Raw genomic sequence first — 5,237 nt, 5'->3', positions numbered from 1 at the left:
GGGGGGGGGGGGGGGGGGATGGGTTAGCCTGGTGATGGGTATTAAGGAGGGCACATTCTGCATGGAGCACTGGGTGTTATGAACAATGAATCATGGAACAGTACACCGAAACAAATTATGTAATATATGGTGATTAACATAACAATAAAAAAATTAAAAAAAATTAAAAAAAAAAACATTCAACTGAAGATTCCTGCCAAGAAGACTTTTGATACTTAGAGTTCTCTTACAGAAACAATGTTTTTCAATCTTTTGGGAACATATGTTTCCCCTTTTTTTTTTTGAAGGTTTTATTTATTTATTTGTCAGAGAGAGAGAGCACAGGCAGGGGGAGTGGCAGAGAGAGAGAGAGAAGTAGGCTTCCCTGCTGAGCAAGGAGCCAAATGCGGGACTCGATCCCAGGACCCCGGGATCATGACCTGAGCCGAAGGCTGAAACTTAACCAGCTGAGCCACCCACACGTCCCCATATGTCTCCCTTTTAATTAACATTAAACATCTCAAAATTCCATCTTGCCCCAATTCAATAATTCCCCCTTCTTCCTTTGAGAATCACTAAATTTTTCATGGATGGAATTGTCTGTGAGCAGGGATTCTTAAAAATAATCTTCTGCAAGTACAGAATAGAATATAGCTGGGTGATCAAGACCTCTAGAGTAGAAGTTAAAAAAAAAAAATGATGGGTTTTATTCATCCGCATGACCCTTACTCCATTAACTATAGCCTCGTACAACTCACCTCCCTCTTTAGTCCTTGGTGTGTGTTCTGACATTTTTCGTTTATGAGCCTCAATCTCTAACTTCCTTCCAGCTCTGATATGTTCTATTACGCCACCAGAAATACAAGAGCTATAAATTGTCATGACGACAGATGGGAAATGTAAAGTAGCTGGCTTGTTTCCCAGGCAGATAATTTTCTCAGAGGGGACTCTGGAGAGCACGTCACGGTATGGGAAGGAGGGGAAAGAAATATCAAGGGTCCAATCAGTGCTAGTCTGTTATCTGGAAAAGACTGAGTATAGGAACATGGATGCCAGCATAACTAGATAAATATAGAGCCATATTAGTCCAAGAGGAAACCACTCTTTCCCTGCCCAGAAGGCTGAGCTCTGCTCAAAGTACTGCTGTGAAAAAGTTCACCCACGACAGAACATCTACTCTCATGGGAAGGGCCTGGAAGCATTTTCTTTCCTTGGCACATAGGTCAAGACAGTTGGCAGTGGTCCTCTGGACTGAAAGCGAAGCTGTGTTCTGACAAGCATCGAGTGGTTCTTTCCCTTTCGGGAATGCCAGCTAGATGGCCATCCTGCAGCTGTCTGATAAATTAGAATCAAGCAATGAGAGTATGAACTGAGGGCTTTGTGGAGACAGAAAAATGGCAGGAAGAGCCATACATACGGGTAGAAGTTCCTTCTAGAGATCATTGTTGGCATTTGCATGAAACTTGCCCTTGACTGACACCTGCCTTCCAATTCTTAAATACTCCTCAGATAAACAACACTTCGAATCTTTACATGAGGAAATCACTGGGAAACCAATTATTTTCCTCATCAAAGAATTGAAATATATGCTTTTTACCCCTAAAATTACACATATGTGCCTACAACATTTGTAGATATTGTTTATAATATATCAGGTCTAAAAAATATACACCTAATTTTTTAAAGAGGTAATCTGGATATTAAGATCACAATTTAAGATTACAATTGTGTTCTTTCCTATGCTTTTTTTTTTATACCTAGAGAAAGAGATTTATTTTAAGGAATTAACTCATGTGACTATGACTTCAGTAAGCTGAAGACCCGAAAGAGCCAGGTTGTAGGTCCAATATGCTCTTTGATTTCCAATTCCTCAAAACATAGGGCGCCTGGGTGGCTCAGTTGGTTAAGCGACTGCCTTTGGCTCAGGTCATGATCCTGGAGTCCTGGGATCGAGTCCCGCAACGGCCTCCCTGCTCGGCGAGGAGCCTGCTTCTCCCTCTGACCCTCCCCCCTCTCATGAGCTCTTTCTCACTCTCTCAAAATAAATAAATAAATCTTTAAAAAAAAAACACAAGCATGTATTATTTATATGTTACGGGAAATGTAATGGACTGATACTTGTTAACAATCTTGGAGGCCTTTCTCTGTGCCTGGTTCTGGGCTCTATATTCTGTCTGCCTCGTCTGTTTTCATTCTCCCAGATCCCCGTTGAGAGTGGAACTTGCATTACTTACATTTAACCAATTTAGGAGTAGGCTTATCAAGGTTCCTATGGTAAATATATGGCAAAGCCAGGATTTGAACACAGGTGTTTTGAGATTCTGGGGCCTGAGGAATAGTCTCATTAACAAAATCAGGACAGTTCTTCAATGTTCCATTGCTACCAAACCCTAATTCTCTCAGTGGCATCTAACCACTAAAATAACCCTAACTTGGCAAATTCTGGAGTCTTATCTCAATAATCAGATTTTTTCTTCACCTCTTACCACCTTCCCTTCTCTCTCTCTCTCTTTTAACTTGGAACCCTGGGAACTTAGTAATTCTGAAACTCAGTCTCATTTGTCAGGATATTGGCTGAAAATTCATGGATGGCAGGGTATTAGTTATTTTAACAAAATTGTTAATTTTTCTTATGAGTTGTCTCTGCTCTCTCTTGTGCACGCTCTTTTAAAGGAAAGCACTCGCACAACTTTGATTGAATAAAAGTTCCTTTGGTGACTTGTGGCTAATGGAGGACTTATTTTATTTCCTGGAGGGAAGCATGGACATCAACCAGTTATAGAGGCTCCATTAATAAATAAGTCTAGAAGGATGGGTGTGAGTGAGGGACAAAGCAGCCAAGGCGTCTGGGCGAACTGAGGGTGCAGGATGACGGGCTGTTTACTAGAGAACGTGGAAGCACAGTTGATTCTTATCCATTGAGGTCGTCGTGTGATGTAAGTTTCCTTTGAACTCTGAATCAGCCAACACTGACCATGGCTCCTCTGGGAAATACAGGGTGAGGCCCTGAGAGCCTCTAGCCACAACATTTTTATCAGCTGACAACCATGTTTTTTATGGGTTTAAAGACACCTTATTTATTATGTATTATTGATTCATTCACACTGTACTCAACTCAGCCCTGAACTAAGCTTATTTTCTCCATAAGGCACATTATAGTCTTTCTGTACTTAGGAAAACTAGCACTTCAGCCCTGTGTCTGGGGGCCATTTAAAACAGTGCAGTCACCCACAAAACACCCAAAAATGCAAACAGTGTAGCACTACACGGACCTTGAAAAGGTCATCTCTTTGCAGTGTGAGCCCTGAGACAGGAAGACTGCATGTCACCTTGTTCAACCTCAGCTGGGAGCATGCATGTCAGGTGACTTTTTTTTTTTTTTCTGCTCTGCACATGTCCACGGACGACTGTGAAAAGGCCAAGAGAATTGATGTGGGGGTTAAAAGTAAATTTTAGCAAGTAGGCAAATTTGCAAATACAGAATCTGTGACTAATGAGGACCAACTGTATTTCAAGATTTTCATGCCTGGCAAGACCACACTCTGGGCATGGGGCTGAGCATCAGCAGTGGTGTGTCATTCCATGACCTTGGGCAATGTAACCTTGCTCTGACCTTGGCTGACCTCCTTCAGACTTCCACCATCTGTCTCTGCTTTGGCTAGTTCTTTAGTTCTGGCAAATTCCAACCTCCTTTGCCTCATTTTACCCTTTTCCTCAGGGGTTTCCCATCCTGTAAGCCTGTCAAATATTCAGCCTCTTCCAGAAGGTCACCTTGATAAGCTTAGGCAATATTAGCCTCTATCCTCCCTTCCCCCCAACAAAGAAATCCCACTTGTTGATGAGATCTTGCTTCTTAACACTGGGGCTCTTTCTTCTATAACCACATAAGTGTTACTCAACAGAGTGGCCCCTTTGGGACCGTGGTCTGTCCCCTTTGTGTCTCTCCTTCCCCTGCCCATATTAAACTTGCTTTCACAGAGTTTAATAAAGTTGATTTTCATCCAGTCATGGAATGCAAAAGCCCTTAGGGACCACTGGATTAAAAGTTATACACATAGATGAAAATTTCATTTACTTGGCCTAGCTTAAAATGTTGACCCTGAAGTCATATTCTTAACAGATCCTCCATTCAGTTTCACTACAGACCATATACTGACTTCAAGATCTGAATTTTGAAGTTGTTTGAAGTTGCTACATTTTTTTTTATTTACTTTCTTGTTCTCTTTTTTTATTGAATAAATCTAACAGGTAACATTGTGTAAGTTTAAGGTGTATAGCATGTAACTTTGATATGTTTATATAGTATAATATGACTGCCAATGTAGCAATATTTATCACATGATATAATTAGAGCACAATATTATTGTCTACATTCATTATACTGTGCATAGATCTCTGTGGCTTATTTAATACCTGTTATAAGTTTGTACCCTTAAACACCATCACCCCCGCCCCCCAACATCATCTGGTAACTGCCATTTTACTCACTGTGTTTTACAGGTTTGACTTTATTAGATTCCACATAAAGTGATAGCATACAGTACTTTTTTTTCTCTGTCTGGCTTACCTCGCTTAGCATAATGTGCTCAAGGTCCATCCATGTTGTCACAAATGGGAGGATATCCTCTTTCTCATGGCCAAATAATATTCCATTGTGTAAATGTACGATGTTTTTAATCCATTTATCCCCTGGTGGGCATTTGGATTGTTTTCACATCTTGGCTATTGTGAATAATGCTGTAATGAACATGGGAGTGCTTCTATCTCAGATCAGTTCAACCTTGATTAATCAAATCCAAGCCTGCCTTCCTTGGCACAAAGTGGCTATTCATCACACATCCTCAGCCTTCTCAACCTGCCTTGGAATTTCTCCATCTCTTCTTTGCCACGTGTCATGGCACTCATCACACATTGCCCTGTGTTATAGTGACTGGCGTGCCTTTATCATCACCTCTTCAGAACTATTAACACCTGAAAGGCAGGAATTGTATTTCAGTGGACTTTTGCTCCCACTCTAATCTTCAATACCTAGCAAATATGTAAGCATGTTTTCATTAATTTATTAATTCCTTCGCGAAATGAGCATCTACCTTGTGCCAGAGACTGTTGTAAGCACTGGGGATATGGTTATGAGTAAACAAACCTGCACGGAACCTACTTCACAGTGGGGAGACAGACAATAACCAGGATGTATAAGAAAAATGCACAGTATGTTTGAGATATCTCAGTGCTGAGGGGAAAATTAAGGCCAGAAAAGA

Source organism: Callorhinus ursinus, unplaced genomic scaffold (assembly GCF_003265705.2).
Source record: "Callorhinus ursinus isolate GAN/ISIS: 27379988/994484 unplaced genomic scaffold, GSC_fseal_2.0 scaffold32, whole genome shotgun sequence".
Classification (NCBI taxonomy): Eukaryota; Metazoa; Chordata; class Mammalia; order Carnivora; family Otariidae; genus Callorhinus; species Callorhinus ursinus.
This window is presented reverse-complemented; position numbering follows the sequence as displayed.